General features: G+C 50.8%; 1 protein-coding gene across 2 annotated transcripts in view; it reads right to left on the bottom strand.

The window, feature by feature from the left end:
* Positions 1–27,592, bottom strand: part of LOC140425038 (adenylate cyclase type 1-like) — a 547,118-nt gene that overhangs the window by 399,440 nt on the left and 120,086 nt on the right. The gene's annotated exons all lie outside the window — the stretch shown is intronic.

The raw sequence follows: 27,592 nt of genomic DNA, 5'->3' as shown, positions 1-27,592 counted from the left end.
TCAAACTCCTCGTTATTAAATTAAATGGATTATGATTTTACAATTTAAACAAGAACCTTTACTATACAAAAGTTAAACCTACTGAGTGCTTCTAATTTAAAATTATACTAACCAAAACACTTATTGCTTAAATCCGAAAATCACAACAGTACACCTCCCATACTACTTGTATTTGTTTCTGTATTTGTTCATGGGATGTAGGCAGTGCTGGCTAGCCCAGCACTAATTGTCCACTCCTGAGTGCCCTTGAGATGGTGGTGTTGAATTATCTTCTTGATAATTCCATGTGGTGTAGGTACACCCACAGTGCTATTAGGGAGAGAGTTACAGGATTTTGACCCATCGGCTGTGAAGGAACAGCGGAATATTTCCAAGTCGGCATGGTGAGTGACTTGGAGGGGAACTTCCTGGTGGTGATGTTCCCATGTACATGCTGCCCTTGACCTTCTAGGTGGTAGTGGTCGGGGCTTTGGAAAGTGCTGTCCAAGAAGCCTTGATGAGTTCCTGCAGTGTATCTTCTAAATGGTACACACAACTGCCACTGTTCATCGGTCATAGAAGGAGTGAACGTGTATTGGAGGGGTGCCATCAAGCGGACTGCATTGTGTGGATAGTCATAGAATCCCCACAGTGCAGTAAGAGGCCATTCAACCCATTGAGTCTGCACCGACCCTCTGAAAGAGCACCCTAGATAGGCCCACTCCCCCGCCCTATTCCCGTAACCCCATAACCCCACTTAACCTGCACATCTTTGTGGCAGCACGGTAGCATTGTGGATAGCACAAATGCTTCACAGCTCCAGGGTCCCAGGTTCGATTCCGGCTTGGGTCACTGTCTGTGCGGAGTCTGCACATCCTCCCCGTGTGTGCGTGGGTTTCCTCCGGGTGCTCCAGTTTCCTCCCACAGTCCAAAGATGTGCGGGTTAGGTGGATTGGCCATGCTAAATTGTCCATAGTGTCCAAAATTGCCCTTAGTGTAGGGTGGGGTTACTGGGTTATGGGGATAGGGTGGAGGTGTGGACCTTGGGTAGGGTGCTCTTTCCAAGAGCCGGTGCAGACTCGATGGGCCGAATGGTCTCCTTCTGCACTGTAAATTCTATGATAATCTATGATAATCTTTGGACCGTGGGAGGAAACTGAAATACCCTGAGGAAACCCACACAGACACAGGGAGAATGTGCAGACTCCACACAGACAGTCATCCAAGGCTGGAATTGAACCCGGGTCTCTGGTGTTGTGATGTCGCAGTGCTAACCACTATGCCACGGTGTTGCCCACTGTGTTTAACTTCTTGAATGTTACTGGAGCTACAGTCATCCAGGCAAGAGGGGAGTATTCCAGCATCCTCCTGACCTGTGCCTTGTAGATGGTGGACAGGTTTTGGGGGGTCAGGAAGTGAGTTACTCGCGAAAGGATTCTTAGGCTCTGGTCTGTTCTTGTATCCACAGAATTTATATGACTGGTCAAGTTCAGTTTCTAGTCGATGGTGTTGATGTCTAAAAGGAGCACCGTGATATTTTCGAACATAAGTTGCTGATTGAGCCTGCCCCGCCAGCATGATGTACTGGGACTCGCACCTTGGACTTTTATTTCTAAGTCCCTAACAATATGGTGGAGGAAACCAACATCAGGGTCCGCAGCGTCTACACACCTTTTCCTGCCTGTTGCCACACTCTGCAAAAATAAGAGAAAATTCTTCCCAGGAATCCACCTGGAAGAGCTGGAGAATGACCACTGTGTATCTTCGGCTCATGCTGCAGTGTAAGGTGGCTAGTAGCTATGGGGCTGTCTAAAATTGGCAAATAGAGATTTAAAAACGGTGTTTAAGGCTGCAAAATATGTTGTGCAGGTAAACAACCCTGAATGGCATGAACTTTTTGTGTATAGGACATACCTATACATTGTATAGGTATATACCCCTGTATAGGAGGGGCTGGTTTAGCACAGTGGGTTAAACAGCTGGCTTGTAATGCAAAACAACGGCACCAGCGCGGGTTCAATTCCCGTATCGGCCTCCCCGAACAGACGCTGGAATGTGGCGACTAGGAGCTTTTTACAGTAACTTCATTGAAGCCTGCTTGTGACAATAAACGATTATTATTTTATTATACCTGGCCAATTTTCCATCGTGTATGCATGGCAGCTAAAACTGAGTTGCCAGCTTGTCACCTCCTAGGGAAGTTCCTCCACCAAAGACTATCAGTGTCTGATCGAGTGACTGGACATCTCGAAGTGCGAATATGGGGGAGGAGGGAGGGTGGGGTGGTGAAGAGGTGGGTCGCCCACTGAGGACCACCTTCCCTGCCACCCCTCAGAGCCAGCTACAATGCTCCCCCTCAACCCCTCCCTCCCCCATATCACTTACCTATTGCCTGGGTCTCTACGCTATCCTGGTGCCCCAGTGCCTGCCCACCCAACAGCAGCCATGGCCTTTTCAATGCCATTGCTGAACATAAGAGTTGCAAGCCTCTGATTGGCTAACAGCTCTTGCTAAGCAAAGAATCTGCCCTGAATCTATCTTGAATCCAGGAGAAAGCCCACCAGTGAGCTTGCCACTGCCTGATTGACGTGTGGTTTAGTGACCCTTCCCGAAACCAGGCATCGTGGGTCTCTCCCTGGCTCCTCAGCTGGCAGGCAAGACACCTGATGCCTCAACAAGATTCTCTTCAGGGAAATATAGAAGAAATTCCCAGCCCTTGCGTATAGGTCTCAACTTTCTACTGTGATAACACTTGTTGCTGATTTCATGTCATCTTTTAACATTGAAACACTGTGCATCTAAAAAACTGGCCGTCAGGGTGTAATTGTAGGCACCCGTTCACATGTGGCAATGTATAAGTGGATTCTGGGGTCTTTCTTTCAACTCTTTCCTTCAACCGTGGCATGGTGGGCACAGTGGTTAGCACCGCTGCCTTACAGCGCCAGAGTCCCGTGCTCCATTCTGACCTCGGCTGACTGTCCGTTTGGAGTATGCATATTCTTCCTGTATCTGCATGGGTTTCCTCCGGGTGTTCTGGTTTCCTCCGACAATCTAACGTTGTGCTAAATTTCGCATGATGAATTGCCTCTTAGTGTCCAGGGATGTGCAGGTTAGGTTACGGAGTTATGGAGATTAGGCAGGGAAGTAGACCTGGTAGGGTACTCTTTCAGAGAGTCAGTGCTCACACGATGGGCTGAATGACCTCCTTCTATACGGTAGGGATTCTATGATCCCTTCTGCCCATCCTCACAGACTGGATCATTGCTTCCCTTCTGATTGAGCTGTTGTGTGTATTATCTTTATTGAATTAAGAAGTCTTGCTCCATTCAGGCCGTGTTTTTGACAACCTGGCTTTAAATGAACACTCACAATGGAAGATTTTTTCTGCATTTAGTGTCATTGAATAGTAATTCCATTTATTCACAGAATCTGACAACAGCGATAGTCTATACATTTTAAGTTCTATTTTATCATTCTGATTAACAAGAAATCAGCAAAATCATTAATTGATTCCTCTTTTAATACAGATTTTGCTGCACAGAGCACACATGGGAGTTCTTTGTGCATGGTGATTATCTTAGATTTTCAGATTGATCACTATAGCAACAATCACTATCACTGAAATATTTAATGAAGCTTGAAAATGATTATTCTCAAGCAAAGTTTATTTTATCACATAACTGAAGCCATCATTAGGTGGCTCAAGTTAGTCTCTTTGCATGTCAGCCTTGAGTCACCATTTTATTCCATTTTCATTCAATTAACAGAATCTTGAATTGGTTCTGCATTATAGCTTGAGGATATCCGCCAGTCAATGAGCATCCTCAATCATGCAAGACACAAGTGCACTCTATTAGATACGAATTAGTATCCAGGTAACAAGTAATCCTGGAATATACTGGTACAAGTCTCATTAGCAGTATCATGCATTTGCTTATGGGACATTAAAGGACTCCATCTAACTATTCAATTGTCACTTGTTTGGCATGTCATCCACCACCTTAAACACTCGCTCACTCCATCATAGCTGCACAATGTGCCATCTATAAAATGCACCACTGCAACTTGTCAAGGTTTTTCTCATAGTATTGGCAAATGCGGGACCTCTGCCATCAACAGTAAGTGATGGGAACATCGTCACCACCTGTAAGTTCCCCTGCAGGTCGCACACCATCCTGGCATGAAAATATATCTCTGTTCCGTCATTGTCACCAGCTCAGAATCCTACAAAACAGCATTGTAAGCATACCTTCACCATATAGACTGCAGGCTCACCATCACCTTAGCAAGTAGGGATGTCAATAAGTGCTGGTTCTGCATCAAGAAAAACTAACAGCAACTTTAAGGGAACTCTGATTGCTCCATAGTTATTCAGAAAATGACATCTGCAAATAAATAACAAAGGTGTGTGTCTATAATATGGGATCAGTTGATGGAAGATATGATGATGAGTAGAAATCTCTCTTCATGAATGATGCCCTCTGTTGAACCCATTCACAATGTGCAAGTGTTTTATATTTCTATGAGGTAGGTGGTGTCAACTTAGGTGTAAGCTTCTGATAATTATTTTAATACTTCTGGTTTAATTCTCACAAACGATCCTTGCTTATCTTGCCCGCCCACCTTCTAAAATTGCTGCCCTACCTTATCCACCATGCGACATACATATAATGTTCTTTGGCATCGATATTTATGGAAAGGCAGCGAGGGTCGAGGTGAAAGCAAAATTGCCAAAGCAGTTGACAAAGCTGGGATATGGCAGTGCCAGCAAACATTCTAAACATTCTGGCCAGCATGCAGGAAGGACACCAGCAGCAGCAGGCTGCAGCCGAAGACACTTGGGGATACTCCTTGGCAATTGAGGCTTAGGGATGGGAGGAGTCAGGGTGGGAAGCTGTCGATTATGGTGGGGGGATCAAAGGTGTCTTTGAAGGACAAAAGGTGGGGTCAAAAGTGGGAAACATTCCTGCTCCCACAAACCAACAAGGAGTATTGAAAGAGGCACTTGGGGAGCTGGGAGCTCTGGCTATTTCTTCCCGATGATTGTCAGGACCCCTGGGAAGCCATGCTACAGCAGTACATTTCAACTTGGGCTCACAATTCCACTATGGGAACCAATAAGTATATTATTTAAGTATTTCACTTCTCACTGCTGAAGATGCCCCCATAGCTGCTGCCTCATAAAAAGTAGTGAACACCTGCATGGTGGGACTTTCCACAAGTTTTACTTTTTCATTCATTGTTTCTTTCTCAATGATGAGGTATATATGTTTGATGCAATTCAGTGCAGTTTTAATTTTCCCTGAACAGTTAATATAATCTCAAACAACACACACTAGCAGTTTAATTTTCTCTTGAGCGTAGAACATGTTAATACGCATCGAGACAATAAGTACAGATTTCTCACTGCAAGGAAATGTTTGCACATTGTTTATTTGAACCTGTACCCTAAGTGGGTGAGAAGAACACCTGCCAGAAACTGAAGGAATATGCAGATCAGCTTTGACAACATCATCAAGTCTGATGGCTATTTTAGCCAGAATTTGGGACAGGTCAGCTATTTTGCTTTCTCACCAGACCTAGGTCACCAGGCAGGAAAATGATTAGACCACAAAAAGGAATTATTTTTTGTAGTGTATACATCTGGCAGATTGGGTTAATGTGGGACTGAGTACAGTTCCACCCACGCAGTGATGTAAAAAAGCACATGACCCAGATCCAAAGGTCAGTGCGGAATTGAGCAGAGACAGATTAAGATTCAAGCATTGGAGATGGCTCCTAGCCCATACCCTTTACATGTGCAAATAATTCTGTCAATAAAGACTTATAGTTTTCTACAAAGATTTATTTAAGAAGTTACTGTTCTGTAACCAACACCCTCCCAACAGTTATACTTTCTATTTTATTGTGAAGTTAGGGGGAGTAAGAGTGCTCCTCCAATCCCCCGGTTCTTCCCTGGTCTAGGCATTGTCCCTTCATGATCACCAGGCACCCAAACCCTACATCTGTGACTTCTCCCAGTTCCTGTGGGCCCCAGTGACTGCCTCCTACTGCCCCACACTCCACTACCACTTCCTGCAGATGTGAGTGAGAAAATTATTAATTCTATACAGGTGAGTCCTGGGAATTGGATCTCCAAGAGCTTAGGCTAACTGATTCGGGACACGTTGCTGCTCTCCTTGTCTTCCGCCTGCATTCCTACCACCCCAAATTAAAACCGAGGGCTTAACTTTCACCCACACTCCTACAATTGTTCCTCAGAGTAAATAGCTGCAATGTTTAGCAATCCATTGGATCATTTAGTTTTGTTTTTTGTAGGTCAAACAACAATTAATAGGGTACATGCAAATGTACTCAGGATTTACATGAGTCACACATTGCACTCTTACTGCACAACTGAAGCATGTGTAGGAAGACCAGGGGGAGCTCAGCTGAGCAGAGCAGATTGCTCACTATTTGCTGGGCACTTTGGAAGAAACAGAAAACTGCAATTGTAGAGAGTGGAACAGAAAAGAGACAAACATTCAAGATTGAATGACGCCTGAGTACCATCAAAGCACCCTTGCTAGAACCTCAGCGATGCATGGATGGAAGGAAGGCCACACTTGAACTAGAACACAACATCACTATGTTGCAGCTTCTGGGACACATTTGCAGTTAAGTAGCAAAGAGCAATAAGCATCTCTTGGTTCGCTGGTACACAGTTCACCCAACATCACAGGTGACCTTTTTTCTGTGCATCTGCATAAGTCAGGCTTAAATACTGGCACATAAGGGGCGAAACTCTCCCCCAACGGCGCGATGTCCGCCGACTGGCGCCAAACACGGCGCCAATCAGACGGGCATCGCGCCGGCCCAAAGGTGCGGAATGCTCCGCATCTTTGGCGGCCTAGCCCCAACATTGAGGGGCTAGGCCGACGCCGGAGGGATTTCCGCCCCGCCAGCTGGCGGAAATGGCGTTTGTTGACCCGCCAGCTGGCGCGGAAATGCGGCGCATGCGTGGGAGCGTCAGCGGCCGCTGACAGTTTCCCGGCGCATGCGCGGGAGCGTCAGCGGCCGCTGTCAGTTTCCCGCGCATGCGCAGTGGGGAGAGTCTCTTCCGCCTCCGCCATGGTGGAGGCCGTAGCGGAGGCGGAAGGGAAAGACTGCCCCCACGGCACAGGCCCGCCCGCGAATCGGTGGGCCCCGATCGCGGGCCAGGCCACTGTGGGGGCACCCCCCGGGGTCAGATCGCCCCGCGCCCCCCCCCCCCCCCCCCCCCCCCAGGACCCCGGAGCCCGCCCACGCCGCCTGGTCCCGCCGGTAAATACCAGCTTTGATTTACGCCGGCGGGACAGGCAATTTCTGGGCGGGACTTCGGCCCATCCGGGCCGGAGAATCCAGCGGGGGGTCCCGCCAACCGGCGCGGCCCGATTCCCGCCCCTGCCCAATCTCCGGTACCGGAGAATTCGGCGGGGGCGGGGGGCGGGATTCACGGCGGCCTACGGCCATTCTCCGACCCGGCAGGGGGTCGGAGAATGACGCCCCACAAGTCGTACACCACCAGGTTAAAGTCCAACAGGTTTCTTTGGAATCACTAGCTTTTGGGGCGTAACTCCTTCTTCAGGTCAAAGAATCATAGAATTTACATTGGTGACTCCCTTGATGAAGGAGCAGCGCTCCGAAAGCTAGTGATTCCAAATAAACCTGTAGGACTTTAACCTGGTGTTGTAAGACTTCTTACTGTGCCCACCCCAGTCCAATGCCGGCATCTCCACATGATGAGTTAAAGCATGCTTGATATTCAGATAGTATGGGTCAATCAGTCAGGACGCACTTGCACAAATTAGCCCTGAAATCCTGTTTAAATTAATAAACTTAGAGCCCTGAATGTTTCAGATGGTGGGAGCTTGACCCTTGCCATTGGGAGAGTTGGTGGGGAGCAGATCTGTGCCGACTTTGACAGGCCTGCTGCCATTTTATGCTCAACTGAGCATTGATTGGCAGCAGGCAGGACTTCTGCCCGCACTTAGAAGGAAGACTCACTTTGGAGAGCAGTCGGCCCCAGCCCATCCAGGCACAGCCTGGAGCTTTGTACCCATGAGTTAATGGGAGGGATAGCAATTTTCTGCCTGTTCCCACTGCGTGAATTGACACGCTTCTCGTGGATGCAGATTTAATAAGCTGGTCATCTCAAGATCATATGCTTCTGTTCTCCCCTCCCCCAGCCCCCCGCACTTGGGGCATCCTGAAAAGATGAAATGTGCTATATAAATGCAAGTTCTTTATTTTCCTTTATTTCCACGGGTCTGTGTAGGGGTACAGTTGGTCATGGGGGTACAGTGAATGTCTGAAAGCCCATTTATTTAAATGGAAGGAAATGTGATTAGTTCTCTCACAGGCATGACTTTCACCCGCTATTGCAATAGTCTGTGAGCCCAGACAATCCAGTGCCTCCAAGTGCTATCCTAGGAAAATCCATCTGACTTCATAAGTACAAACACAGAAAATGCCGGGAAAACTCAACTGGTCTGGCAGCATCGGGGAGAGTGAAAATATCTCATGGTGCAAGTCCAAATGGTCTTCTTCAGAGTTGATATATCAAATCCAGCTCTGAAGAAGAGTCATACGGACGGAGTCATAGGACTCAAAACGTGAATTCTGTTTTTCTCTCTGCACAGATGCTGCCAGACTTGCTGAATGTTTCCAGCATTTTCTGCTTTTGTTTCCGATTTCCAGTATCCACAGTATTTTGCTTTTACTTTGTAAGTCTATTAGCATTGCCCAGGTGTTCTTCCAAGTTTAACTGTTCTTTCCCACATTGTTATAGACAAAAAGTATTTCATACCATTGCCATTATTAAAATGTTAACCATTTCCTCTATTAACAGAAAAGCAAATATGCACAATATATTTAATGAGCTGCCATCATGTCGTTCCCTCGTGCTACAGATTCAAGTGAACTGTGTGCTTTTTCAACTACAACTATAAGTGATATCTTTTTTGAGGGAGTGGGCATGATGTTTTTGGAGTTTACAACACTCCTGGGTTGTTCCCCCCCACAGTTCATGGAGTGCTTGATTGTGTCCAGCAACGTTATTTGTGCTACCATAAGCTTCTTGGGTCTGAGGGATTCTCCTTTCAGGGTTTTTGAATGCCATGAACACTCTTCAGCAAGCTTCATTAGCACTATGGGTGAATGTATAGATTGGCCTGCAGCATGCTTAATAGGACCAGGCACCTAAGGGGAATGGATGAAAAATCACGGGCTGGATTCTCGGCATCCCGACGCCAAAATCGCGGCCGGCACCAGGGCGGAGAATCCAGTTTCCCACATGGAATCGGGACCAGCGCCGGTTCACTGATTCGCTGGGCCAAGAAAAGTGGCGTACTCAGAGAGTATGCCGCGCCGCGTACCGCCATTCTCCGCCCCCGACCAGCCGAAGTCACGATGGCGTGGATCTAGCATGGTCCTGCCAATCGAGATACTAGCATGGCGGCTGCAGACTCAGCCTGTGGCCGCCATGGTCGGGGGCGGGCCAATCGGAGGGCCCTCGCTAATTTTGGGCGGGCAGTCCATGTCAGGCACCCGGCTGATCAGGGGCACTATTTGGATGGTCCAGCTCCGTGGTCTGAGTCCGCCATGCAGCACGGCGCGGCCACTGGAGGCTGCCGCCGTGCGCATGTGCGGCCTCTGACCTGGAAGTGCGGGGGCCCGTATCTGCAGCAAAATATGCTAGGTTCACGATGGTTCACTGCTAGCCCCCTGCCGGGCTATGAATATGTGGCCCTATCACGCCAGTTTTTCTTGCGTGAAAGGCCACAGGTTTTACGATGGCTTGGGGACATAGTCCCAAAAACAGAGAATCCAGCCCCACGTGAACTATGATTAGGAGCAAAGATGATATTATGAGGTGTATTCTAGTCACGTGTCTAGCATTGGGTCCTGAATTTGCATTCCCACTGATAAGCAGGAAAGCAGACATGGTGGGAGGAAGCAAGCCAAAATTTGGCAAAGTGTTGGGCCCAGACTGAAAACTGGTGTGTACTTCTCATCCCTTACTCAAACTTTTTGCCAGTTCACTCAGTCTCATTGGCTTTTTGGAGCTTAACTTCCACCTTTATTCACTTCTTTTTAACCTTCACCCAGTGTATCTGGCCAGTAGCTCTCAGAGGAGAGTGGGCGGAGGAGTGAATTTCCACCTCCCAGGGTTCTAAACCCTGAGAAAGGCCTGCCACTAGCCAGTTAAGTGCCTGGTGGGCACTTAATTTGGGTGGGCCTTCCCCAATGGAGGTGAAGAAGGGGTCTCACCATCTCACCAGCCGACAGGTCAGACCCCTCACCTCGATTAAATTCCATCTTATCTCTTTAAATATAGCAAATATGTAGCGGTAAAGCTGCTTTACGTATCTGATTGGTTCGCAATTGTCAGGAAATAAACTCAAAATGGAATTTGATCCGCACTTGAGGGGAATGAACTTGCAGAGCTATGGGTAAGAGGAGGGGAATGATCCTGACTGGACTGCTCAACAGAGGTCTGGAATGGCCCGACAAACTGAATGGTCTCCTCCTGTACATAATTACTATGAATCAGTGGAACCCCACGACTTACTTCACTGCCTTTGAGCATATCTCTTAAAATCCTTTCCAAATTACAGTCCTGTTTGTCACTTCTCATCTCCATCCATTTCTATGCATAATATAGACAAAACATATACCATATGCTGTGATTAACCTTGAGTTACACCTTGGGCAATTTATTATCGCCCATAATGTAAATATAACTCAGTATATGTTTGTTCCAGTGTACAAATGTGCTAAATGAGAATTTTTCATCAATGAATAATTTTCATTTGTCAAGCATGAATAACAAACATTTAACAGCATTAATGGACATGCTATCCCCAAAGAGAGTGAACACAGAAAGCTAAGGCAATAGCACAAACAGTCCAGTTGCAGTGGGTGTTACAGCACTATTGCAAGTCACAGCAAGGAGATGGGATGGAACTCCCCTTCAAACATTTCACGTGATACATGCCATCAATTGTGTTATTTGGCTAAGTCAACCATCATTGTCGTTTCTCCTGAGGGAGATAAATTCAGACGAACAGTTAGAGAGTGGCTAATCAGCAATCAAAAGTAGAACAGTGCCAACAGGCAATTTGCCATTAAATATCCTAATGAAGGAGCATTTGGACCTAAAGTGAGATACAAAGCAACTTACAGAACAAGGAAAAACATGCATTTGTCTGTCACAACCTGAGTGTGTCCCAAAGTGTTTACAGCCACTGAAACACAGTTGAAGTACTGTTCTATCCTATCATAAAGCAGCAGCCAGTTTCCTTAAGTAGCAATAGACGGAAAATCTAGTTATAGTGATATTGCATTGCTCTTTTAGCGTTGCTTTAATGTAATGCAATACTTTTTTTTGCTATTCCTATTGAGTTGTTCTCTGTCTTGCAGTATTCGGATGGCTTCGATGTGTAGTGTTCATCAGAGAACAATGAGTCTTGCAAACCAACAAAACTATTTTGTATAATCCCTAAGAAACAAACAGTTGATTGATCACACATAAATTATATTCACTATACTCATCTACATCTAACTCACTAACAGATTAAACTACCCTCTTGCTCTCTCACTATCTTCAGTCCTCCTGTCCAGCTCCTGCTCCTACCACCTACTCCAACCTTCTGTCCCACAAGGCTCAGCGTCATCCCTTATATACTTTAAGGATTAGCTCCCTCTAGTGGCTATCTGTATACATTTCATTAACCCTTACATTACCTTCATGTATGATAGTACTACACCCATGAGGTTCAATTGTAGCACAAGAGTCTTTGAGACAGAAAGTTCCAAAGAAGAATCATATTTAAGTCAAAGCGTTAACTCTGTTTCTCTCTCCATAAATGCAGCCAAACCTGCGGAGATTTTCAAGGACTTTCTGTTTTTTCAGATTTCCAGCATCCACAGTACTTTGCTTGTATTTTTTTAGGGATGTTGATTGGATTAATGCATGTGGGACATTGGTTATAACTCCCCTACTCTTTTCTACGCAAGAACACAAGAAAAATGAGCTGGAGCTGACGATATGGCATGTTAAGCCTGGTCTACCATTCAATGCAATCATAGATGATGCTTCAGCTCATTTTCCCATCTGCTCCCCATATTCTTTTGGTCCCCTAGAGACCAAAAATCTGCCTGAAATGTTTTCAACGATGGAGCATCCATAACCCTCTGGGTAGAGAATGCCAAAGATTCGCAAACCTTTGAGTGAAGTAATTTCTCCTCATCTCCGTCTTAAGCGATCAGCCACTTATCCTGGCATGGTCTCGAAGACCAGCGAAAACAATCTCTCAGCCTCTACCCTAAGAAGCCCCTTCAAACATTTATTGGTTTCAATGAGATCACATCATTTACCTAAACTCCAGCGAATAGAAGCCCAATTTGTTGGATTCTCTGCCACACACTGCCAGTAGCAATGTTCCCGATGTGGCGGAGAATCCACTGTCATCAAAAGACAAGGCTCTTGTCTCCTGCTGGCAGCAGCATCGAGGTTCATGACCCCCCATGCCAGCAGAAGGATGCAAATAGGTCACAATGACCCACTTGCATCCCATTTACAAGCTGGCCACCAAATTCCCAAGCATGCGTGATTCTCCAGTGTTCTGGATCGAGATTCCCGTGGGTGAGAAATGGAGCAGGTAATACCCAGCATGGCCCTGGCATGGTGGACCTTGCGGTGAGCCAAGGATGTAACTCTTTAAGGAGTTGCCCCCAAAGTCCATTGGAGGGCCATCCTCCACCCACAATGCAAATCTTGCCCATCCCACTCCCACAGGACATTCACCAAGACCCCCCATAAGAGAGACCCCCACCAGAAATAATGCTATTACATAGACCCGACAGAAGCCTCCCCATTACAGAGACACCACCAGAGACTCACCAAAAGAGAGGCCCCCACTAGAAACCCCCCATTACCGTGACCCCCACCAGTTAATTGCTCTCACTTCCTCTTTTTTCTCTGAGAAAGCACTTAACTGCTTTTGATGTGGTCCAAGAGCTACAAATCATAGATGTTTATAACCATTGTGGTTAGTTTCACAGCTAGGTACTTGATATCTATTCAGGCGTGAATGGAATTTAAATTAAACAATCCAGATAGCTGGCTGTGTGCAATCTGTCAATCACAGCCTAGTAAAACCAATTTCCCATTGATATGAAAAAAAGCCTTGCAGATCAAAGATCTGAGGGGGTTTAAACCCAGCTGATGCGATTTGCGCTTTTGTTTTCTTGGAATTTACAAGTGTTTCTTTCTCTGCCTGAGCCAACAGGTGCAGGGCACAGGTGAGTTTTATGCAGTTTTGTTCACTTTTGGACTCCTCTTAAGTTTTCAGGCAGGGGTCTCTGTAATGGGGGTCACTGATGGGGATCTCTGTAATGGAGGGGTCTGGTGGGGGTCTCTAATGGGTGCCTGTATTGGGGGTTTTCTGGTAGGGATCTCTCTAATGGGGAGCTTCTGTTAGGGGGGGGTCTTTGTAATGGAGGGTTCTGTTCAGGGACCTGATCACTCTCATAGTGTTGGGGGGGGGGGGGGGGGGTGACCCAGCAAATCCTGTTGGGGGGGCGGGGGGGGAGAAGAGGTGAAATTGCATTGGGAGTGCAGGGGACCCAGCCGCCAGACCTTGCTATCGGACTGTCCGCTCAAAACGACGGCCTGAGAACAGGCTTCATGAGGGAATCCCTTTCAATCCCCGCCGTGCAGAAACTTGCATCGCAAGTGACAGTGAATCACCTCTGGATTCCAACTCTCAGCGCAAACGCATATCAGGGGCGATTCACCTCCAGCAGGGCAACATAGGATGGGATCCTCCTTTGCCAGTCGCAGATATCGTAATCGGCGATCGGGCGGAGAATCCCTTCCGATGCCCAAATCAGGGGTGGAGCGGGTTGACGGTGGTTTTTGAGTCTCCGCCCCTTCAAAACCGGCGCCATCTCATCACGTACCGCACGGCATAGAAAGAGGGTTGGCACGTCATCGGAAGGCCGTTCCCCCGTTCTCCGCCCCCGACAGGCCGAGTTCCTGACCGCGCGGTTGACGTGTCGTCTGAGCGGTCGTGAACCCGGCATGGCAGCCGCGGACTGTGTCCAGCGCCACCACAGTCGGCCGGGAGCCGTGCAGCTGGCTGGTGGGGGGGGGGGGGCTTCCGTGAGGGTTGGGGGGACTGGTGGGGAGTGGCCAGGGGTTGGCCTGTGAGGTCATATTTGGCAGGTCGGATCTGCGTACGGCCGCACCATGTTTTACGGCACGACCGCTGCAGGTCGACGGCGTGCGCATGCGCGGCCATGGACCTGGCCATTCTCCATCTGTTTTTGGTGCAGGAACAGGATGTTTTACCTGGCTCCGCTGCTAACCCCTCACCGGTCCTGGAATCAGTGAGGTGCCGATTTTGGCGCCATAAAATGTCACAGTTCCACGCTGGCATCGGCACTTAGCCGCAAAATCGGAGAATCCAGCCATAGTCTCCCAAATGATGAATCCATTCATAATATGACAACCTAGGAACCAATTTATTAATCCTTCACTGTACTGCCTCTAATGCACGTATTGCTTTCTTTAAACATGGAGACCAAAATTGCACACAGTATTCCAGATTTAGTCTCAGCAAAAACGTGTACAATTGTTTATTCCTGTAGCCTAATCTCCTTGCAATAAAGGCCAATGTATCATTTGCCTTCCTAATTGCTTGCTGAACTGCATGCTAATTTTCTGTGTTCCTTGTACGAACACAAGTCTCTTTGAACATCAATATTTACAGCGCACACACCTTTTACAACAGTGCCATAGGGCCTTATACATCTTCCTGATTGGGAAGATAAGAGTTTGCTTCACTGTTTCATCTGAAAGACATTGCAGCACTCATCCAATACTGCACTGGAGTGTCAGTCTTGACTATCAACTCAAGTATCTGAAGGAGAATATAGAGCCTACAACTTTGTGTTTCAGAGGCAAGAGTGTTGCCATTGACTGAACGATGGCACCTCATTGGGAACAGCAAACATCCTCCACACATCCACCAAGTCAAGATCCCTCAGGATCTTTCATGTTTCAATCATGTCACATCTTAGTCTTCTAAACTCCAGTGAATACAAGCCTAGCCTCTCTTAACATTTCCTCAAAAGACAACCCACCCATTCCAGGTACTAGTCTGGTAAATCTTCTCCGGACTGCTTCCAGTGTATTTCTCTACTTCCTTAAGGATGAATCAGCGAATGGCAGTAACCTCTTTTGTTTAGCTGAAACAAGTACAATGTGTGTACATGTTCTTTCTGTCTGTAAGGAATAGGGCCCTATGTATGAATATATGCAGCTTCTATAAGTGCAAATGCACCACACTGCAAGGCTAAACAACAATCTTAAATTGGTTGTCACCATAATTCAAAGCTGCCTATTATGATTCCTCTTCTCCAGAAGCTTGTTTACCACAGGGGTGTTAATGGACTCCACACTAGTTCTGTTCTGACTCTCCATAATGTTATCACCATCCCATCATAATGTAATCTTCCACTTTTATTCTCATTGAATTCTGTTCATTTTTTTTAGAGAGCATGTTAGGCAACTCAGTACGTGCTGTAGCTGTTACAGTTTAAAGTAAGAATTAGCATCCATGGATTTCCAGTGGTGGCATGTACAAAGAACAAAGAACAAAGAAAAGTACAGCACAGGAACAGGCCCTTTGGCCCTCCAAGCCTGCGTCTACCATGCTGCCCACCTATACTACAGTCTTCTACACTTCCAGGGTCCGTATCCCTCTATTCCCATCCTGATCATGTATTTGTCAAGATGCCCCTTAAACGTCACTATCGTCCCTGCTTCCACCACCTCCTCCGGCAGCAAGTTCCAGGCACCCACTACCCTCTGTATAAAAAACTTGCCTCGTACATCTCCTCTAAACCTTGCCCCTCACACCTTAAACATATGCCCCCAAGTAATTGACCCCTCTACCCTCGGAAAATGTTTCTGATTATCCACTCTGTCTATGCCCCTCAAAAGTTTGTAGACCTCTATCAGGTCTCCACTCAACCTCCTTCGTTCCAGTGAGAACAAACCAAGTTTATTCAACCTCTCCTCATAGCTAATGACCTCCATCCCAGGCAACATCCTGGTAAATCTCTTCTGCACCCTCTCTAAAGCCTCCAAATCCTTCTGGTAGTGTGGCGACCAGAACTGAACACTATACTCCAAGTGTGGCCTAACTAAGGTTCTATACAACTGCAACATGACTTGCCAATTTTTATACTCAATGCCCCGGCCATTGAAGGCAAGCATGCCGTATGCCTTCTTGACTACCTTCTCCACCGGTGTTACCCCTTTCCGTGACCTGTGGACCTGTACACCTAGATCTCTCTGACTGTCAATATTCTTGAGGGTTCTATCATTCACTGTATATTGCCTACTTGTATTGGACCTTCCAAAATGTATTACCTCACATTTGTCCGGATTAACCTCCATCTGCCACCTCTCCGGCCAAGTCTCCAAATGATGTAAAGCCTGCTGTATCCTCTGACAGTCCTCATCGCTATCCGCAATTCCGCCAACCTTTGTGTCGTCTGCAAACTTACGAATCAATGTAGGTGGAGGTCATACATTAGGTAGCTCCTGCTAGAGTCTCTGGTTTTTGGACCTTTGTGCCCAGTTTCAGGGGGGGTTTGTGAATGAGTTGGTGTGGGAAGTTATATGAAGGTGTGAAATATCGAAGAACCAGAAGAAGGGTGCTGGAAAGAAGAGAGTGAGCAAAAGTCTGCCATCGACTGAGTCTGTGAATCCGACAGGAAGCAAGATGGCGGGGGCTGGGTCGTCGGGTGGGACTGCTCCCCTCACAGAGGAAACTCTGACAGAGGTGATGGCTGGAGAATTTGAGAGGCAGTTCACCAAGCATATGGAGGTGCTTTGGAGAGAGATGATAGCTGCGGTGAAAGAGTGGGTGGAGGACGCAATTGCCCCGGTAAAGGTGGCAATGATGAAGACATCGGCCGAGGTGCGGGAGCGAGAAAAGAAGTTGAAGGGGATGGAGGATGTTCTGTCACAACATAGCGACCTGTTCACCTCGATGGGTGAGGAGCTACAGAGGGTGGTGGAGGCCAACAAAGGGCTCAGAGCTAAGGTGGAGGACCGGGGGCCATCTGAGTATTTCACAAAGATGTTGCTGGAGTTGATGGGGGGGAAGGGGGGGGGGGGGGGAGGAGAGGGGGGGGGGAAGTGGGGGGGGGGGGGAAGAACCCTCCCACTATGAGTTGGACAGGGCATATCAGTCGCTGAGGCCGAAGCCTAAAGCAAATGGGCCACCAAGGGTGGTTATAATCTGCTTTCGCAAGTCCCACGTGAAGGAGAAGGTATTGAGCTGGGTGAAACAGAGATGAGAGGTGAAGTGGGAAGGCATTGATATGATGGTGGAGCTGGCAAGAAGGCAGGTGGCCTTTGGAAGGGTGAAGGTAGCATTGTATAGCAATGGAGTGAGATTTGGAGTGGTCTACCCTGCAAAACTAAGAGTGACACACAAATCGAGGGACATTAACTTCAAGATGACTGAAGCAGCGGAGGCTTGTTGAAGGCTAAAGTACTGGGACTGGATGAGAGTTGGGATCTGGACTTGGTTTGTGGGGACTGGGATGTGTGTTCTTCTGGAGGGTTTTCCATTTGATTGGGGTTTTGTTTGTCAATTTCTTGAATGGGGAGGTTTTATTTACATTTGTTCAAATGTGTTTTGGGTTTTGGTTTTCCTCCATGTTTCTGTGGGCACGGTTTTGTACTGTTCTTTAATATGAGCGAGGTGGGGTATTGTTGGGATATGTGGGGTTGGGTTACTGAGGAGGGGATGGGAGGTGGAGCTGGGAGGCGCTGGCAGGGGTCACCGCATGAGCAAGCAAAGATTGCCTAGTGAACGGGAATGTGGTGGGGGAGGGGATGTGGTCGTTGGGAGTCTGGTCAAACATGTTTCAATGGCCCTGGAAGGTGTGAAAGGTAAGGGGGGGGGGGGGGGGAGATCGCTTCTGGGAGAGGTGTTTGAGGAAGTGCCGGGGAGGATGGATGTGAGGTTTCGGGGATGGGAAGAGAGGGGGATTAAAGAAATGAAGAATCGGTTCCTGGGAGGACGATTTGCGAGTTTGGAGGAGATGGACAAAAGTTTGGGCTGGTGCAGGGTGAAGATCGCAGGGATATGCATGTGCGAGGCTTTGCGAGGTAGATCTTTCCAACCATCCCGATAGTGCCTGCCGCCTCGTTATTGGAGGCAGTGCTGTCAGTGGGGGGGATTAGAGAAAGGGGCCGTCTCGGCGATTTATTGGAGGATTTTGGAGGAGGATGGGTGTCTTGAGGGGGGGGGTTAAGGCAAAGTGGGAGGAAGAGTTAGGGGTAGTGCTGGAGGAGGGTCTGTGGTGTGAGGTGTTGCGGAGGGTAAATGACTCGACTTTGTGTGCGAGGTTGGGGCTGAAACAGCTGAAGGTCGTGCACAGGGCACACCTTACAAAGTCTAGGATGAGCTGGCTGTTCAATGGGGGTGAGGATGTCTGTGAGCAGTGTGGGAGGGGCCCTGTGAACCATGTGCATATGTTTCAGTCCTGCCCAAAGCTGGAAAGATTTTGGGGGACGGTATTCAACACCATTTTGGAGAAGCCCGGTCCCGCAGAAGCCATATTCAGGGTGTCGGACCGGCCGGAACTGCAGGCGGGTACGGGGCAGATGTTTTAGCCTTTGCATCGTTGATTGCTCGTAGGCGGGTTTTGTTGGGGTGGAGGTCAGCTTCTCCACCCTGTGCCTCGGTGTGGCGGAGGGGACCTGCTGGAGTTTCTGACACTGGAGAAGTCTTACATTGCAACCATGTACCGCAGTGCATCCAAATTCAAATTAGCTCACACTACTAATCGGATTCACTGCTGCACAGAAATACAAAGCTTGGGAATCCATTCCTGGGAATTATTTATTTAAAGTAAATTGGTCTTGGGCATTCGTGCAAACAAACAATAATGAACCAGCAGCCCATTTTACACCCAGTCTGGATTGCTATATCATTACCATTTCAATGGAAAAGAAAGCCGGATTGGATATAAAACTGATTGCACACGACCATGTATGACTCATGCCCCCTATACTCGTTGCTTATTTTCAACAATATATCTATTCTCATTCTGTGAGGATTCTCTCCAAAATCGACCAACAAAGGAAAAAGGAGTGGAAACTAGGGGTGGGGTTCTCTGACCAGCGGCTAAGTGTTGACGCCATCATAAAACCCGGAGAATTTTACGACGGCATGAACGGGCCGCTGTCAGTACGATTCTGGCCCTCAAAAGGGGCTAGGATGGGCGTCGCTTAAGGTGTGGGAGGGGCGCTCAGTCCCCAGACCCGCAAGATAGCCGTGCCGCCCCAAGGTTCAGGAACCACGATGCTGGATGCGGTGGAGAGGAGGGCTTCCTGTGCCCCAGATGTGGACACCACCACCTGCGCAGCACCGTCCGGCGTTTGTGGAGGGAGGTGGGCAATGCCATCAGCGCCATGGGGCACACCCCACGCATGGGCGACCAGTGCCGGAAGAAAATGCACGACCTTATGAGGGCAGGCAGGGTGAGTACACAGTGACGTGCACCTGACACCACCCCAGCATACCACCCACACATGTGAAAGGTGCCACCCCCCAAGGGGATGGTGCAACCCCCTACCTGACCCACATGGGCATCACCCACCCTTGCAAGGGGCTTTGGTCGGGTGCCCCGTACTGCCATGCCATCATTCACCCAGCATCTGCGCTGCCTGCATCGGAATGCCTAGCACTGATGTTTGTTCACCCACCAGGATAAGACTACCCACAACCACAGGGAGTGGGAGAGAACCGGAGGGGGTCCACCCGTACTGCACCCACTCACCGTCCATGAGCAGAGGGCATTGGACCTCGCATGCGGAGCCGAGGACCGGGAGGTTGCCGGCTGTCAGGTCGGAGGTGAACCAGCAAATGAGACTTCCCTGCCTGACTCTCCCCCCACCCCCCATGCCCCACTGCACCCCCCCCCCACCCCCACCACACCGCATGCCGCACTGCGCCCCCTCACCGCCGTCCGCCTGTCTAACGATACATGCTGTCTTGTGTCTTACAGGACCAGCTGCCGGTGGTCCCGGTCCATCTGGCATTGCAGGCCCTCGGCCAGTGCCAGGCCCAGTGGCCCTGATGTGTTGGGTACTCTGGATCTGTGGAGACTGCGTTTACCATAGCAGTAACATAGACAGGCTACCAACACTTGTAATAGTACAACTCTATTTTATTTAACTAAGAGCTGTTAAACATACTTGCACTGTGTTAGATTGACTGAAGACCTATGCCTAACCTGACCAGCCTATACTGCTAGCACATGGTGGATGTTTGTGCTACTGACTGCGGGCTCTGTCTGTCTCAGGGGCTGCATCCCGAATAAGCGGGAAAACTAGTGCCCTCTGTCTTTATAGTGACCGTGCCCTAACTGGTGATTGGCTGCTGTGTTCTGTGTGTTGATTGGTCTTGCAGTGTGTCAGTCAGTGTGTGTCTCTGCACCATCATATACTGATGTGTATATTATGACAGCCCCCAGGGACGCAGGCCACGGCAGGAAGGCCAGACGCCATGGAAGCCCTTCCACTGACACAGGGTCCCAGGACACTGAGGCACAGAAGATAGACACCCAGGAGACCGAAAGCCAGGGCAGGGTCACCCAGGACCCAGATGCACACGACACAGAGGACACTGACACACAGAGGACTGACACACAGGACACTGACACACAGAGCACGCCAACCCAGAGGACTGACGCACAGAGCACCCCAACCCAGAGGACTGACACACAGAGCACGCCAACTCAGAGGACTGACACACAGAGCACGCCAACCCAGAGGACTGACACACAGAGCACCCCAACCCAGAGGACTGACACACAGAGCATGCCAACCCAGAGGACTGACACACAGAGCACCCCAACCCAGAGGACTGACACACAGAGCACCCCAACCCAGAGGATTGACACACAGAGCATGCCAACCCAGAGGACTGACGCACAGAGCATGCCAACCCAGAGGACTGACGCACAGAGCACGCCAACCCAGAGGACTGACGCACAGAGCACGCCAACCCAGAGGACTGACGCACAGAGCACGCCAACCCAGAGGACTGACACACAGAGCATGCCAACCCAGAGGACTGATAGACCGGACAGTGACACGCAGACGGGGGCGACTCAGGGCCCATCAGGCCAGGGGTCGACGCAGGACACCCCGGACTTTGGCTCCGACGACGACCTTGACTTCTCGGCACTGCTGCCACCCACACCCTCCACCATCGCAGAGACTATCACCTCGGTTGGGCACTTTAGTGATGAGGCTTCTGGGATACTGACTGGTGCGCACCACTCAGCCATACCGGTACAGCAGGTGGAGGTAGGAGCAGCCGAGGGGCCGGACGGTCGGAGGCAGCCCAGCCCCAGCAACCAGCTGCCGCCCAGACGGTTCCTGGGTTCCTGGACTTACCCAACCCACCCAGACTAGACAACGGGATGATGGCAGGCTTCCAGCAGCTGAAGACACATGAGGAGGAGTCCATCCGCGTCCAGGAGCAGGGAGTGGTGCCGGTCATGGCTGCCACCCAGGCCGACACCGCACGGGTGGCGTCCGCGGTGGAGGCCATGGGGGAAATGGTGTCGGCCATGGGTCAGGTTATGCAAGGCGTGGGGCTTGATGTGCATGCATCATACATAGCCCAGGACAGGGCTGCCCTGTCACAGGCAGCCATGTGCCAGAGCCAGCTGGACATTGCAGCCGCGCTCCGCAGTCCATCCGAGTCTCATCAGGCCATCGCTGAGAGCATCAGCAGCCTCGTCCAGATGCTGGATGGCGTCGCACAAGCCCAGAGGGAGGTGGCGCAGTCCCAGTCAGGGATGGCCCACTCCCTGAGCTCCATCGCTGCTAACGTTCGGACCCCGGTTGATATCACAGTGGGCCTCCAGGACTGGCAGCGCCAGGTGTCGGGTGTGCCTCGGGGCTTGTCTCCGCTCGCACCTCTGTCCCATAAAAAGGCCCGGGGGACACCTGGCACCCCGAGGGAGGGGGAGGGGCTGGGGCCCGTGCCGGTGACTCCTGCAGGGGAGGTCTGGCACACCGCAGCATCTCGGACTCCCCCCGTTCCGTCCATTGTGCATCTGATGGGCAGCGGGCAGAACAGGGTGGCACCATGCCATCCAGGGTGCCTGAGGAGCAGCTTGGCCCATCCAAGCTGGACCGCCCCAGGAAATGAACGCAGGGCAGGGGTCTCACCTGTCCGCCTCCACTCCTGCTGCACCGTCTGGGGAGGCACAGAGACGTAGTGATATGGCCCGTAAGGCCAGGAAATTAGACACCAAATAAGTTGGCAGGGGTGCAGGGCACAGTTTAGCTATAGGGGCTAGGGCACGTGTATATAAGCTTTCCAATTAAACTCACCGTTACACCAATGCAAGCTGCCTCTGTGCTATGTCCGTTGCCTGCAGGGTCGAGTAGGGGATTGAGTGCCACTGTGGTCGAGGGGTGAATGAACTTGAGCCCCGGTGGGTGTAATGTGTGCCCCCCCCCGGACGTCCAAGCCACCCCACCCCCAGCGATCCGACAGGGCCATGCGATGGAGTGTCCAGCACGCAGACAGGGACCACCCAGGTGGAGGGTGTAACTGTGGCCATGAGTCAGACATTGTCTGATGATTTGGAGCTGACAGCTCGTCACAGAGCGGGTTGTCATCATCCTCCATGGCATCGACCACACCTGTTTCCACAAGCAACCGTGTGAGCCCGGCCCTTTGTGCCGCAGGTGGATGTAATGGAGGGGTGTGGTGCATGAGGTCGTGTGGGAGGTAAGGGTGGTGGGTGGTGTGGGAGGTGCGCCTCCTGGGTGTTGTGAGAGGTGGGGCTACGGGGTGGTGAGGTGGTGCTGTACAGTGGGGTCAGTGCCCGTGCTCAGCGAGCCCCTACCACCTAGTTGGTGAAACGTGCGGCGATAAACGCCTCCCGTGCTCGCTGGCCAAGCCTGTGGCATCGTGCAGCCTCCCGTCCATATCCAGTCCCCGTGTCCCGTCGATTTCCACCCCCCCCTCCCCCCATACTTCTCATCTGGAGAGCCGTGCCCTTCCCCGGGCTCCCTCTCGGCCTCCTCCTCCTTCTCCAGCACATCGCCCCTCTGCTGGGCTATGTTGTACAGGACGCAGCAGACCACGATGATGCGGCCGACCCACTCGGACGGGTACTGGTGGGACCCCCAGAGCGGTCCAGACACCTGAAGCGCATCTTCAGCAGCCCAAAGCACCTCTCGACCACACCCCTGGTCGCTGCATGGGCCTCATTGTAGCGCTTCTCTGCGTCGGTCTGTGGCCTCCGTCTCGGTGTCATCAGCCATGACCGAAACGGGTAACCCTCGTCGGCCAGCAACCAGCCCCGCAGCCGGGGGGTCCCTCGAACATGGCGGGGATGAACGATTGTGCCAGGATAAATGCATCATGTACACTGCCTGGGTACCGGGCACAGATGTGCAGGATCTTCATCTGGTGGTCACAGACCACCTGAATATTAATGGAGTAGGTCACCTTACGCTGGTGGCCGCATGACGACGTGCATCCCCATCAATCGCCCCCTGGACCATGGGTATCCTGGCCACGGCTGCGAATCCCGCTGCCCGGGCATTCTGGTGGGCCCGGTCCACAGGAAACTGGATGTAGCAGGCCGCGATGTCGTACAAGGCATCAGTCATTGCACGGATGCACCGGTGTACCGATGCCTGGGAGATGCCGGACAGGTCCCCACTCGGCGACTGAAATGACCCCGTGGCATAAAGGTTCAGGGCCATTGTAACCTTGATGGCCACCGGGATAGCATGTCCTCCTTCAGTTCCACGCAGTGCCAGGTGTGCCATCAGGTGGCAGATATGGGCGACGGTCTCCTGACTCATCCGGAGTCTCCTCCTGCATTCCCTGTCCGGCAGGTACTCGAAGGACATGCGGCGTCGTTAGACACGAGGCCTCATCGGGCGCCTCCGGCGACGTGGCACCTCCTCCTCCACCTCCTCCCCCACCTCCTCCCCACCCCCCATCCACGTCGATATCCTCATCCTGTGCCTGTCGGGCGGGCGGCACTGCAGCCTGAGCGGGTGCCACCTGGCCCTCTGCAGCCCGTCCCTCTACTGCAGCCGTCGCTCCGCCGCCTCTCAGCCGCCTGCTCCGACGCTGCCACAGGGCTGCATACAGGGCAGCGGCCCTCGCCACGGCGGCCAACATCGCTAGCTGGTGCCCAAACATTATGATCTGCGGGGGGTAGACAACAGGTTTAACCACGGCACATGGCCCCCTCCACAACCATATGCCATGGGCTTCATGGCCGCCCTGGTTGGCCGGTTGCGCCACGCTTGCACCACACACACGCATGCACACCCATTCCTGGCCGCACCCACTGTGCTCCGACTCCTGTTGCCCATCATTATGATGGCACCACCAATGGATGGCAGTGCCCTCACTGGGGGATGCCATGGGTGTGGCCCTGCACCCGATGATGGGTGCCGCCTCCCCAGGGGATCCCCACTGCCGGGGGCTCGCACTCAGCCGGTGCCCAGGGTTGGTGCCCATCAACCTGGCCACCGTAATGGCGGCCGTGGCTTAGGCACCGCCCTGCCATGGCGGTCCATTACCGGCCGGCGGGGCTGATCTCCGCACGCTACCCCCCCGAACCTGGAGGCCCTCCCCCCATGCCCCCCAGCCACGCCCGTGCCTGTCCCGTAACCCCTAGGTCCTCACATCCTGCCTCCGGATCGTGAGCCAGCACGACTGGTTCACGATTTTTAAAAGCATGTTAGAACGGCGCCAGCATGACCTGGGGTCATGCCATCGGGCCGCAGAATCGCTGGGGTCCTGGAGAATCGCTAAACGGATCCCCTCCGGCGATTCTCCGGGCCACTCAGCGGCGATCACGACCATGCCGTTTTCGCTTGTTGGGAGAATCGCAAAACGGCGTCGGACCAGTGTCGTGCGAACTACCGTCGGGAACGGGGATTCGCCGAACCGGCGTGGGCTGAACGAATCCCGCCCTAGGTTCTCCAGAACACCTACAAATGGCAAACAGAAATGCAAAAAAGCACTGGACAAGCAAAGTCAGGAGATTGGCGAAGATTTGGGCATCATAATGAAAGATGAATTTGATTGATCACTTGATGGAGACCCTTCTTTAAAGTCTGAAAATGTAAGGTCCACATTGAGGTTGTGTCTCTTCCTTCAAAGCACCTGGCTCGTCAGTTCGGAGAATAACGTAACACCTGAAGTTTGTCACCATGGCATTTATGATGACCAACGCAACTGCACGAGACTCATAAAGCACAGTCTATTCTGGGGACAGCAGAATCCCTTCAGGTTGTCGGCGACAGCTATATATTCCTTTCACAGGGAAAAATAGCTGGAAGGCGCTGTAGGCTAGATGTTATTTGTCTCAAAGTACTAGTATCCAGGCACAGCACCACTGCAAAATACACTGACATTATTCATACTAAACCAAAGTCCAATAAAGCACTGTTCTGTCCTCACAGACTGTTTAAAAGGGTTGATTTATAGTTCTTTGGGAATTCATCCTAGTTGTTTTTTAAGCATTAGGCATTTTAGCCCTCATTCCTCACACACTCTCATCCATTCTTACCACATGACAATCCATGCTTCTCACCCACCCCAAATGCCCCTCAAATGCTCCATACGAACCCATGCTTGTACTCATCCCATGGCTCTTTATAGCTCCATGCCAACTTATTGCCCTCATGCCAACTCATGAAAACCATCCATCCCCATAGCCCATAAAGTCCGTATGCCAACTCATGAGACCCCAGCAGAGACCCCGCCCCCCCCCCTCCCAATAAGGAATCCAACACCAGAGAAGCCCCAAAAGAGAGATCCCTGACTGAAATCCCCCATGATAGATATTCCTGCTGGAAGACACCGCGCCAGTCCGACGTCCTCCCGCGATTCTCCCAAGCGGCGGGAACGGCCCCGTCGAGTTCCGCGGGCCGCAGGCCGGAGACACCCAAAATGGCGATTCTCCAGCACCCCCGCTATTCTCAGGCCCGGATGGGCCGAGCGGCCAGGCCAAAACGGCGGGTTCCCCCCCGGCGCCGTCCACACCTGGTCGCTGCCGTCGGGAACAGCGCGGGAACGCTGGGGGAGGGGGGGGGTGCGGCCTGCGGGGGGGGTACCTCAAATGTGGCATGGCCCGCGATCGGTGCCCACCGATCGTCGGGCCGTCCTCTCTGAAGGAGGACCTCCTTCCTTCCGCGGCCCCGCAAGATCCGTCCGCCATCTTCTTGCGGGGCAGACTCAGAGAGGACGACAACCACGCATGCGCGGGTGATGCCAGTTATGCGGCACCGGCCGCGTCATCTATGTAGCGCCGCCCTTACGCGGCTACAAGGCCTGGCACGTGTAGATGACGCGGCCCCGATCCTAGCCCATTGTCGGGGCCTGAATCGATCGGGATCGGGGCCGTTTCGCGCCATCGTGAATCTCGACGGCGTTCACGACGGCGTGGACACTTCGGCGTGGGAGTGGAGAATCCCGCACCCTACCTTGAATCTCCCCCATAAGGGATAGCCCTGCCTGGAAGCCCCGCACTACAGAGACCCCAGCCTGGAAATCCCCATAAGAGAGACTCCTGCCTGGAAGGCCTTACTTACAAAGACCTCTGCCTGGAAGCCCCCACTTATGGAGACCCCTGCCTGGAAACTAAAGAAGAATCCAGACAGAGACAGTGAAAACAAATCACTGCTTTAAAACTCACCTGTGCAGTACAGGCAGAGAAAGCACCACCTGTAAATTCCTATAAAGGGAAAACCACGTCAGCTGGGTTTAAACCCCCTCAGATCTTTGATCTGTAAGGCTTTCATTCATATCAATGTGAAATTGATTTTACTAAGCTGTGATAGACAGTTTGCAGACATAGTCAGCTGTTAGTCGGCTGTCCGGATTGTTTCACCTCATTTGCATTCATGCTTGAGTGAATTTCAAGTAGTCAGCTGTGAAACTAACCATAATGTTTATAAACACCTAGTTATGATTGACAGCTCTTGGACCAGATTAAAGACAGTTAGGTCTTACCTGGTCTGGCCTACATGTGACTCCAGACCCACAGCAATGTGGTTAGCTCTTAAATGCCCTCTAAAATGTCCTTGCAAACCACCCAGTTCAAGGGCAATTAGCGATGGGCAATACATGCTGGCTCAACCAGTATCCCCTGAATGAATCAGACAAAATTAATAATGTTGTAAGGATAGCACTTAAGTTCATGTCAACAAACAACTATTGAAACTGCTCGAACAGATTTCATTTCCAACTCTCACATAGGCAGGAATTTTTTATTTTAAAGGGTTGGCCATTTAAATAAAGTAACAGCTTTCCAGTTCTTCAGATCTTATCCATTCTTCAAGAGCATTTACAACTTTTAGACTTTTCGAAGATTCATAACACCTCATTGCGGGATAAAGCCCATGTTCCAGGGAAAATGGGGTCTGTTTGAACTTTGCGCTGAGTTCAAATGGGTCTGTTGAGTTTGGGACCAATAGCACACCTCCCTGTCCCAC

Source organism: Scyliorhinus torazame, chromosome 6 (assembly GCF_047496885.1).
Source record: "Scyliorhinus torazame isolate Kashiwa2021f chromosome 6, sScyTor2.1, whole genome shotgun sequence".
In the NCBI taxonomy this organism is placed as follows: Eukaryota; Metazoa; Chordata; class Chondrichthyes; order Carcharhiniformes; family Scyliorhinidae; genus Scyliorhinus; species Scyliorhinus torazame.
The sequence above is the reverse complement of the archived record's forward strand: the minus strand, read 5'-3'. Positions and strand labels throughout refer to the sequence as shown.